The 12,289-nt window shown below is 45.6% G+C and overlaps 1 long non-coding RNA gene across 2 annotated transcripts in view; it reads left to right on the forward strand.

Moving 5' to 3' along the window:
• The window catches only part of LOC116952302 (uncharacterized), a 94,446-nt gene that overhangs the window by 46,351 nt on the left and 35,806 nt on the right, over positions 1-12,289 (forward strand). For both annotated transcript variants that reach the window (XR_012947010.1, XR_004404422.2), the window contains exon 2: positions 6,537-6,607. This is a non-coding gene — a long non-coding RNA (uncharacterized LOC116952302). The remainder of the gene's footprint in view (positions 1-6,536; positions 6,608-12,289) is intronic.

A 12,289-nucleotide genomic window follows, 5' to 3' on the forward strand; every position in this document is an offset into this window, starting at 1 on the left:
ATAACACAGCTCATACACATATCGTGGCAATACTACAAACTAATCACGGGTGCTTCAAAAAAATGTTCACACGTACATTGGACTATCGTTTTTTTTATTTAAAAAGAACGGATAGTGCTACACTGTAACACGATAACAAGTGTAATGTTAATAGCTTCAGAAAGTCAGTCTCCCACTTGTTCGCCATCGTTGTCAACACGTGGCCTGGAATCTTCTCCAGGTGGTCTCTAGAGCCCAGAGGCGGCACGTCTCTTGTGGTTATTGTTGCCAAATTCTCGGAAGTGTTTTTTTAAGCACCCTGGTTTTAAACATTATTAGCTATTTCTATTTTTTTAGCAAGTAAGCTATACAGATCTTATTCTTGGTTCTTTTGGTAAAGTCACGTAGAAGAGAAACAATAAAATAAGAATAAAAATATAAAACAAAAAAATGATCACGACGTTTGCCAGCTCTAAGCTAATTATCCTATTGTTTCCCTTCTACGTGGTAACTTTACCGAAAGAACCAAGAATATGAATCCCTGCAGTCACGAAAGCTTTAAATCAAAATTTATACAGATCTTGTTCAGAAGCGATCTGGCCACAAATGTCAGCTGAACGAAGTGGCTTATCACGTGAACATTTATAGCAGCCAAATACTCTAAACGCGTGGCGACGTTGATTCTAAATGTGGAGGAAAAAACCCAGAAGACCCGGAGAAAAATCCGCGCGACCACGGTGAGAAGACGCAAACTCCAAACCTACAGCAGGTCTCGGCGTCGGGATCGGGATCAAATCCACGAAATCCTGTAAACTAGACGAGATGGTTGGCATCTCGCCACCGTGACGCCCCTAATTTAACTTCATGATAACGTGACGTTAATTCTGATATATTTTCCAAGTTATCATTGATCTCTGTCTCCCGCAACTCCGATTGCCACGGTTGGCGACATACCATGCGAAAGTAATTCAGCATAGATACGTACATATGGCTTCTTATTTATAATGCAACGTACGAGTTTCCTCGTGTTTCCTTGCGCACACAATCCTTAGGGTGATTCTCATCTCCGGCTGCCAGCTCTAAGCTAATGATGGAAATTACACATGCCAAGTGCCAATCTATACATAGTACAAGTGCTACTAACTTCCCATGAACCCCGGGAGGAATGATCGCGCTGGCAGGCGTGGCTGAATTAACACACCTTTAATTTGTAACGTCTAAGTTTAACATTTAATTTACATTTATTCGCAAACATGTCAAGAGCTTATTCATTTTCTTTGGTTCTTTCGGTAAAGTCACGTAGAATGAGAATAAAATAATAAATTAATAAAATAAAATAACAATAAAATTCTCACGACGTTTCAGCCACAACAACAAGAAGGCCACTTGTGTTGTGGCCGAAACGTCGTGAGAATTTTATTGTGCTATTTTGTTTTATTAATTTATTATTGTATTCTCATTCTACGTGACTTTACCGAAAGAACCAAAGAAGATGAATCCTTGCAGTCACGAAAGCTTTAAATCGAGGCTTATCCATTATCATATAATATTCTAGATAAAAAGAAAACGTTTACAATGCCATTTCATTTTCAGTCAGCTTTCAAAAAGATTTTAATCATTTCAATATGGCCCCATTTTAAACCCCCAAGTTATCCAAACCCATTGCCGCAGCGTCTGCTTCGAGCATGCACTCCCAGCGCTCAGCGTGGCGGAGACTCGTTGGCTGAGCCTCGCATTGCAGCTCCAGAGCGTGATCGCGAACTGCCCCCCCCGCCCACCGCCACCCCCCATCGAGTCTGCCATTCCGCGTTCATGTAGTCTTCTCTGTTCTAACGCAGCCGGGAGTGATCGTTTCGTCAACGCCGACGGCAACATCGAATTGTATTTAGAGGAAGAGGTAAAATCACGAAGTCCCCCGCCCATACTCAGTGCCCGAATTAATTCGGCCCGATCTCGGCGCTGGAGCATCCGAGCTCTAAGATCAGAGACGAGGAAGAAGAATGCACGAGAACATGGGGTCCATTCCGGAACCTTAGACCGGTCTTAAACACCTCCACGTTAGACAAATCTTAGAAACCTCTCTTAAACGCCTGAACCTTAGACCAGTCTTAAACGCCTGAACCTAAGACCAGTCTTAAACACCTGAACCTTGGACCAGTCTTAAACGCCTGCACCTAAGACCAGTCTTAAACACCTGAACCTTGGACCAGTCTTAAACGCCTCAACCTTAGACCAGTCTTAAACGCCTGAACCTTGGACCAGTCTTAAACGCCTGAACCTTGGACCAGTCTTAAACGCCTGAACCCAGAACGGCAATGACCCCCCCCTCCCCCGTCTACTCTGATGAGTCTGGTGTGGGACTGATGCCTGGTACCGTGGGTGCCCCTGGCACTACCGCCCGAAACGTCGGGGTGTTACAATGTACGATGTGATGGAGGATGTGGAAAAAATATATTTGATTTTAAGAATATATGGAGTTAAACAAATATATATACATAACGACGACGACTTATCCTGTCGAATTGCATTTAAGATAATAGCCGGCAACATATAACTACTTTGAGTCTCGTGATCCGTTCGATGAACTCGCGAGTTGCCTGATGTGCGGTTCCTCGAGCTGGCGTGGGCCTCCTGTGGCAGTGTGCGATGGGCGGCGGTGGGCTACGCGACGGACAGATTTGCAGTGCTCCGCATTCGCACGCACGGCCACTCCTGAATGCCAAGTCCGTGAAGGCAGTAGCCGCACCCCTGGCGTGCGAGCTTTGAACGTGATTTACGCGAAAACCCCCCAAATCATTGCCTCCTTCGACGCCGGGCTGCATTGAAGCCCGGGTAAAGTTCCCCGCGCCGAGATCTCCGACGAGCTACGTAATTCACTTCGGGGCAATTAAATACTTTTCTTTTTTGCTCTCACGTTCCTCGTTATGTTTTTTTTTGGGTTATTTGCGCGACAATAAAAATATATATATACGGAGCCGAGGCTGTTATCGCGCGCTGTGAGGAGTGCGACTTCTGTGACTTGGGGCGCTCATCAAGGGGGGGGGAGGTCACGGCTGGGTCACGGCTGGGTCACGGCTGGGTCACGGCTGGGTCAATCGAGGGAACGCTTCGGCCGCAGCTCCCGGCACCTTTGCCCGCGTTCGTCGGGCGCCTCTCGACAAACAAACAAACAAAAAAGAACCTGCCAAACGCCCACACTCGCAATAACAACAACAACAAAAACCTCCCAATCGAGAGCGGAGCCCCACGAAAAATCTTCGCGGGATCACGCGAAACAACGATAACAACAACAAAAACAACAAAGAAACAACGATCAAATCGTCCGGTGTAGAAAAGTGCCGGGCGAGCGACGCGCCTCTGAAAACGTCGCCGCGAAAGGAGGAGTCCCTCCCGCCCATCGCCGCAGCTCCAGAAGCCCGGCCGGGAGGAGGGATCCTTTAAGGCCACCGTCGCTGATTTAAAAGCGAACAACAAAACAAAACCCCCTTGAATAATGTATTTTTCTACTTTCTAAAGTGTTAATGAAAATAAAACGACGCTTGTTTTTTTATTTAATTTCATCATCGGGCCCTGCACCTGTCAACGAGATTCAGACGAGGGCTTTTCCCGAAACTGACGTTGATGTGAAACATCGCGACACGATTGCGATGTTCTTTGAGTGTGTCTGTGGGATGGTGGTGGGGAGGGGCATGTTTAGACTCAGTGAAAATTAACACTTGTTAGTGATTGAGGAATACAGAGTAAAAAAATCACGAGAGTAAATAATGCGAAAGTTACGCGATGACTTGTATAAAGAGAGCAGCGACCTCGTGTGTGATTCTGATCGATGATGAATTCATCATGAATTAATCATGAATTAATCATGAATTCATCACTTTGAAGAGTCGTAGGGACGCCTCTTACAGGGGTCTACTTATTGACAGCATCTGAAATAACAATTGTGATACTGTAGCAGGATAATTCTTATTTTTTTATAATCATTATAGCAATATTAGTATTTCACTCCTGCTATTAATAGCCATTTGTCAAAACCTTAATTTTGAGGATTTTATGTTACTGTCATCTATCTTGGTTTTTTTTTGTATATATAGCACGTGTCTATGTACTTCCTGCTGACTGTATACTGTCCCCTTGTTTTATTTAGTCGCACTAAAACCGCATAAACATTGCATGTAAAAAAAAACATAGCATTATATTTGTAGCTGGGTTGTAATAACAACTTGAATGGATGTAACATTTAGCTCGAAAACGTCGATCCTCATTACAGCGATGCTAGTCAAACTTCTCCAACTGTAAATTAAAATGTTAACATTTTGTAAGAATAAGTGATGAAACTTAAACCCAAATGAAAATTATTATAGAGTCTTGTTGGTAAGACAAAAGCGGCTTCTCCAAGTTAAACAAGTTAATTAAAAAGAATACGCGCAAAAACTGAACACCTGTTATTTTGTAGGTGCATAATCAAACTCTGAAGGTGAATTAATGAAGAAGTGAATTATAAAAGCAACAATGAAACAAGCCTGAGGGTGGTGGCTTTGCACGTGGCCCCTAATTCAGCACTGGAGGCAACAGCGAGGGTTGGTGGGTCACACAAACATTGCGAATCTCCCTTCCCGTGGGCTTTGCCATGAGAAGGCGGCACAGCAAAAACGGGGACACCACACGTGTTTTCCGTTGTGTGGGATAGAGCGTTGCCCCCTCATACGCGTGGATTGTATCTCGGGTGCTCCGGTTTCCTCCCACGTGTGAGTACTCATTTGCCAATAACACCTTAACATAGAGAGAACCGCAGAGCTTGGGAAATCGTTGGCGCTGGCTCACTTTATTGCTGCTGCTTTAAAGCATTCAATCAATCTTTATTTTACGTGCCAATATGGCCCTCAAAGTCGTGCATCGGTGCACATCACGGCACAACGGGAGCCGTACCGGCGGCGCGGAGCAAGAGGAGTGATAAACGAAACCCGTCACGACCTCGGCGGCTAACACAGACTGAGCAATGTAAAATTGCCACCACGCGACAAAAAAATAAATAAAGTGCAGGCGTGCGTAACGAATAGCCGAAGAAACAAACGAGCAGGCGAATAAAATAAATCAAACAAAGTAATGCGTAAAGAAACCGTTTATTATTTTCCTTCTTAAAATGTTAAGACGCTAATGGGAAGGGGGCGAGTCTGGGAGCAGGCGCATCTGGCGCAGGCCACGGCATCGAGAGGCGTGCGGTGCGGCGGCGTTGCAGACGCTTGGGGCTGCGCTCGAGAAGCCTTCGCGCGCCCAGCGTGGTCGGGCGAACAATCCTGGGCTGGGCTCAGTCGTCTCGCAGTTGCCGTGGATCAACGGAGCCGGTACAATGTGCCTGAGGATTGGAGGACGATGTGAGTTGCCGGGTAGATGGGAGGGGGGGTAAGCTACGAAGTGCTTTGTAGGTTAGGAGGAGGGGCGACCTCGAATTGGGTGTGGAAGGGTGGGCGCGATTTGTTCAAAACGGCTAACCCGCCGGATCATCCAGGCAGCTGCATTCTGCACGAACTGGAGCCTCCTGAATTTCGATTAAAGCTTTCGTGACTGCAGGGATTCATCTTCTGGGTTAAACCTCACGTAATTAGGAGGCTCCATCTTCTGGGTTCTTTCGGTAAAGTCACGTAGATTGGAGCTCGCGACGTTTCGACCACAGCACGGGCTACCTGTGTTGTTGCCGAAACGTCGTGAGTTACTTGTGTTGTGGCCGAAACGTGGCGAGCTCCATTCTACGTGACTTTACCGAAATAACCCAGAAGATGGAGCCTCCTAATTACGTGAGGTTTAACACGTACACTTTAGCGACCAATATAATCCAAAATAGAGGTTTTTTTTGGGTTAGATCGCGTAAATATGTCGTGAAACCCGCCACCACCCGACACAGCCAACTAGTAAGGGTTGGCACGTGAACCGAACGTGGCCAATTCGTCACAAGTACAGCACACCGGTGTGTAGGAGAGCAAAGCCACAACATTTATAATCTAAGTACGACGTTTCGCCAGTAATTACGACTAGCTTCATCAGGCGACAGCCAGATTTGTAGAGAAGTCTAACTGTTTCGTTCCTTACATAGAGGCGTAGATGTGGTGACCACGCTTCTGTGCTCTTGCACAATGTGGGGGGGGGGGGGGTTACTGAGTCAACGTACATGATGCATTGTGCGAGCCCTTTAAACTTGTCCTTCCTGTCTATTGTGTTTATTAAAATAGCCCTACCAACGGTATTCTCTATTGAAGTACGCTGCCCTTTGGAGGCATGCATTTAAATAATGTATTATTTGATGATTCGCTTCCAAGCAGCACTAAGACGGTAGCTATCCGAACGGTTAATACTAATTAGATAAATAATTCGTCTAATTAGATAATCTATCGAAATTGAGAGAAATCTAAATAACTTTAACCGTTTGAATAGCTACCGTCTTAGTGCTGCTTGGAAGCGAATCATCAGAGAAACAAGATGTCTCGCGCATCCGAGACATTTTATTTCTATGAGATTGAGTGAACGAGTTGAACATTACTTTTTATTTTTGAATTGGCTTCCAGGTGCCCCGCTGTGGCGCCCCGCAGCGGTTTCAATCACGCCGGAAGCCCTTCCCATCGCAGTTAAGGACGAGGTGGGTGCCCCATGACCTAATTTACACCAAGGGTGTCGCTGTGGAGAGAGATTAACTACCTAGCCTGGTTTACAGGAGGTTGTGGGTTTGATTCCATCCCCGATGTCTGTATATTTGGAGTTTGCGTGTTCTCCCCCGATGGTCGTGTGGATTTCTGTCCGGTTTTTTCCCTCCATTTATAAACGTGCGTTTAGAGTATTTGGCTGCAATAAATGTCCGCGCGATGAGCCACTTCGCTGAGCTGTCGTTTGTGGCCAAGTCGCTTCTGAAAACGAGATGCACAGCTCAGTGGGCCTTACCTGGAAAAATGAAACATAGTTGACACGTACTGCGGTGCATTGTGGGAGCCGCTCCCACAATGCACCGCAGTTCACGCAACCCTCTGTGCACAGAGGTGGGAATTTGAAAAGCACAATGGTGGCAACTCTATTCTATATCGTCCAGGAGCCACACATTTTCGAGATGAATTAGTTTTTTTTTTTTTATAACAGCAGAAGAGTTCAACAGTCACGTTGCTCTGGAACATTCCATTAAATAATGGAATAAAGTAGCACGATATTGGGTGGTTTCTTTTTTGTCTTGTCCCATCCTGAAATATGAAACAACACAATGCTCATGTTTTTGCATTCTGTAGGCCACTGTTCATGAAATGTAACATTAACACCTTAATATACAGAGGGCCGCAGAGCTTGGGCTAACTGTTGGTGCTGGCTTACCGCATGGCTGCTCCCTTGCCGCTCGTCTGTTGTTCCCCTGAATCGTTCTCTCTCTTTGTACTAGAGTGAGCCAATACTGTGCGGGTGCATTACTCCTAAAATTGATCATTATTACCACTGTATTATTTACCTACACTAATATATAACATCGTGTCAAATAATAGACATTGGGGTATGCCTGTGTTTTTTGTAAATTGCAACATATAAACTAAATGCATGGTAACGTGGGCACTGATGTGCAGGCTTTATGATTTTTAATTTCAAATGATTTTTTTTTATAATAAATAGCGTACTTAAAAAAAACACATTTACTTATTTCAAATCAGGAAACTCGATGGGTTGCCTGTTTTATTTTAAGCAGCTGCAATTGAGCTGCTTGGTCTGCCAACGATTTTTTTGTTGTTGCTCAAATCGGCATCAAACCGTTCCGAGTCACCGCACGCTTTGCTTGCGTGCATGGAGCAACGCAATTTGTTAACGCTGCTTCGAGGGCGTAGAACTGGGCTTGGGCTCTCGCGACGCTCCGTTCGTTCGCGACCTCTCCGATCAGCGCGGTTGGCTACGTACGGCGTGAAAGAAGGGCAACATACACACAACACTGCACCCATAGGCTAACACTGCACCCATAGACTAACACTGCACCTATAGACTCACACTCACACTGCACCCATAGGCAAACACTGCACCCATAGGCTAATACAGCACCATAGACTAGCACTAACGTGCTTGCGGCCAGAACTCTGTGGAGTCGTCTTGCTCGAGCAGAGTTGACCACCCCACCTCGATTTTACTCGATTTTACTCATCGCTCGCGACCCTGTCAGTGCATTCACAGTGCCCGTGCTATACACAAAGACAAAGATCCCCCGTATAGCCTATAACAGACTGTTGGGGGCAAGTGCTGTTAGCGAGCAGCACCTATGAAGGCCGGCACGGCGCACGAGGGGGTGGGTGGCCAGGACCACGCCCGGCCGCCTTTGTCTCCCCAGTGGCGATGTTTACACACCGCACCAGGCACTCATTTGAGGCCGAGTCGACCTACGGGAGGCCCAAGACCGGTTCAGACAATCGTCACCGGTGTTGGCCGTGAGCGGGAATCGAACCCGGGTGGCCAGGTTCATAGCGCAGCGCGCTACCCGCTACACTACCGCACACAAACATCCATACGCCGTGCTATACAAGCATGCGTGCATTTCCAAGTCCACAGCTGCCGTCTATTTAATGACAGCAGAGAGTCCTGATGGTCAGGCTTGAGCTCCCTCCCGAGGGTACTCGTTTTAATTAGCGCAGATCATTCCTTGAATGTTGGGCACAATGCTTTTGAACTCAATTGACCTCCGCCTTGCTTATTTATAATAATGCTCAACAATATTATTATTGATAATTATGACACTTGTTTACTCGCTGAGCCTCGAAATAATCATCAACGTCACGCATGAGCGATGCGTTATATCATTATACAATTCAGCGTTGAATTTCACCGTGGCCCGTGCAACGTAACGGGAGGATCCTCTCCAGTCAGATCAGCAGTTCACCGGCTGTGATTGCGGCGAGCCTGACCCTGCTGATGAGACACTTGGTGTTGAAAACCGATCCAGAGGTTTGCTTGTCTTGAAACAACGCTGCTGAAACCGGGCACTCCCAGAAGGCAGTGCAGCTGACGCATGAAGGAATATTTATTTATATATATCTACGTGGAGAGATGGATACGCTTGTTATATATGTCATCACCGAGTCTCAAGCCTCATTTCTAGGAAGGGTCCTGCCAAGTTTTTTTTTTACAGAAGGGGTTGTTGCTGCTGCTGCCGCCGTTGTGTGGAATTCCAATTGAGTAATTTTCAGGTAATTATTCAACGTTGTGATGCTTTGGGGCAACACCAGTTACAGTGTGTGTGTGTTTGTTTTCCCACTGTGGGAGTAAAGCGGAGAGCCCAGATGAAACCCATGCGGAACAGGGTGGAAGAACACACACCACTCACACTCCGTGCAGAAAGGTGTCCGAGCATGAAGGGCCTGTGCCACTCTGGCATAATAATAATACTATCTATGCTAGTGGTTGTATTGCCACAGCAGTCGTTGGAGTCATACAAAAGTGGCTTCGTCTCTGGTACTAGAGATTGCCAGTGAAGTTTGACGTTTATTTAGTTTAACCAGATGGTAACTCTAAATATTAGGATAGTCACATTCGCAATAATCGCCTGGGTCACCGAAATGTCTCAAAACAATTAATTTAAATTAAGTACAACACGAATTAAGTGAGTGTAAAACCAAGCCAAAAACATCCAAGTAGACACGAGTGCGAAATAACTAAATCAAATCGGTGCAAAGACAACCTAGCGTGCGCTACAGGATAGGTCACAATGACTGCACTAAACAAATGATCAACAGGAACGACAAATTATTTCCCTCCAACGAAAATTGGCTCGGACAAATTACTTTTAAGCTGTTCGTCGTATAATTAAGTTACAGAGACATTAACATGTTTGAGGGTGATTATTTAGCGAGTAAGTAAACAGACGAGGGCACGTGGCAGTTACAATTGCAAGAGCGGTTATCACACGGAATCGACAGTTTAGCATCGAATTGTTATTTATATGGCAGAGTAATCAGGAACAATTACGTTACAACTTTCAGCTGTTTGGGGCATTAAACGGAGCCTGAATGAGAAGCAAGTGAGTTGCATTTTTGTCCCAGGCCCTTGAGCGGATCGCACCTGGAGATGAAAGCTTCCTAATGAACGCAAGCTATGTTGTTCTGTAAGATAAACGGAAATCTGTACACATTGAGACGTGCGTAGTTTTGTGATGTGGCTCACTGTGTCAAGCACAGACACTTCCTCGCTCAGGCAAGAATAAAGTCAGGTGAGTTCTCGTCGCAACTGTAGATAGCCCTTTCAATAAAAATAAATACGCATAAGGCTAATTTGAGACTCTTATTTGAAACTAAAAAATGAAACGTATTCAAACTTGATTTGAAGCTTTCGTGACTGCAGGAATTACTCTGGTTCTTTCGGTAAAGTCACGTAGAAAGAAAATTAGAAAATAGTATTCTATTATTTAATTTATTTTCTTTCTACGTGACTTTACCGAATGAATCAAAGAGTGAAACGTATTCGTCAAATTTATATGGCGGGAATGGTATATATATATTTTATTTGAACTCACAACATTCTAAATGTGAGCTGAGTGCTCTGAAACCGTGCCACTTAGCCAGAATAATTTCTACTTAGTAAAAACAAGGCTATTTAGGTTACCTGGATAACCACGCAGGTAAACTTAACATTTGTCTTGTGGGCAATGGTAATGGTGTACTTTATAGTAACTCTTGGCATGGAAATCCTCTGCATTAGTGGCTGGATCAGAACTGTCCACGTCAATCAACCTGCCCCCTCGCTAACTATATCGACTACCCTGGCTGTCCAGAGGCTACAATTTAGATGTAGACATTGATTATATGATAATTTATGCCAACATAGACATTGATCATCATCAGTGATCTTCTTTTCTCCATTGCATATGATTTTAGTCAAGCTTGTCGGCTTTTATGTAACAATTACACACTGCACGCAATAAGAATGAAGATTGTGAAATTTCGAAGCCAATTTCGCCCTTCTGTCTGTGCGGTGGCCTTGTAAGCTCGACACAGAAACGTCGTGAGCCTTCCCAGGCTGCTTGCTGGCAATGTGCCTGATTGTTTTTGGAGTTTCATGAGACTTTTTCTGTGCGTGGCAAAAAAAAATGCTGTGCGACTTGCCTCCAATATTTTGCATCTGGCATCAGTTTGTCGTACTCAAGTCAGAGCGTCTCTCTAGCTAAAAATGAGATTTGGGCCGTGATTATCTTCAATAATGGCCCAGAGCCCAAATTCTCCAACTAACAACCTCTGTTGGCTTTCCACAGTGGTAATTCATTTGTAAAACCCTGCAGGAATGATGGCTTTTAGTCAAGCCCTGACCATGGATTTGAACTTGCAACACTGCTGGTTTTTTATATGAATGTCCTGCCGCAGTTGCGTCTGTTTTGAAGCAAATTCAGAGACAAAATGTAACAAAAGTGCAATCACTTCCATAAAAACAACCCAGACTCCATGTTGGGTCAAGTGGTCTGAAGGTTACATTACCCAGGTCGAGATGCCTTATCGTAGTTGTCATTTTTTTTCTATAAATAGCTGCACTCTTTTCCATATTTTATTATGACGCTACTCCCATGGCGGTCCCCACAACATCGGCATTCCCTACCCCCCCCCCCCCCCCACACACGCTGATGTCATTCCCAGCAGTATGAAGAGAGGGGATCGGTCGCTAATGATGGAACCGTGGTCCCAGGCGTAAAGACAGGGGACTGGTGGCTGATGGAGATGAGGACATAGGACGAGGGGAGGTGGAGGGAATGGGAGAGGGGGCCGTGGGGATAAGAGTGGGATGTCGGGCAGGAGTGAAGGGACGAGAGAGCTGTGGACGAGGCAGAGAGAGCTGTCGATGGAGGAGGTAGCCATGCGTGATAGAAGTGTAAACAAAAGGACTGGCACCCTCACCTGCCTCTGTGTATCGGTGAGTAGAGTGGTCGCTGCAATCATATCAAATTGAGTGTGGCTTGTAAAGCGCTATTGGGTTTTTTTTTCTAACTGCAATTTGCCAACCCGCCCGTGCTGGAAATCTGTGAAAAAGATCTTCAGAGCTCATCGGATCCCTCTTCCAATCTAAATCAAGATTCAGAATTTACGTGGCAGTGGTGGATCCGGTGGGGGGGGAGCTAATTGCCCTCTCCCCCTTCACCTCTGGTGTGTTGACATATGGCCAGCCTGGCCGTAAAACTGGCTTCTAGACACTCAATGAAGCCACAGCGCGGATATGGGGAGATGGGGGGTTGGGGACTTGTGACTATCCCAGTAGGTCAGAGATGAGGCGTTGTGCGTGACCCTGACCTAACGAGATCACACGGTTAGAGTGCAGTAACATCTCGCGGTGC

This window comes from Petromyzon marinus, chromosome 46 (genome assembly GCF_048934315.1).
Source record: "Petromyzon marinus isolate PM22_M1 ecotype Great Lakes invasive population chromosome 46, UKy_Petmar_22M1.pri1.0, whole genome shotgun sequence".
NCBI lineage: Eukaryota > Metazoa > Chordata > Hyperoartia > Petromyzontiformes > Petromyzontidae > Petromyzon > Petromyzon marinus.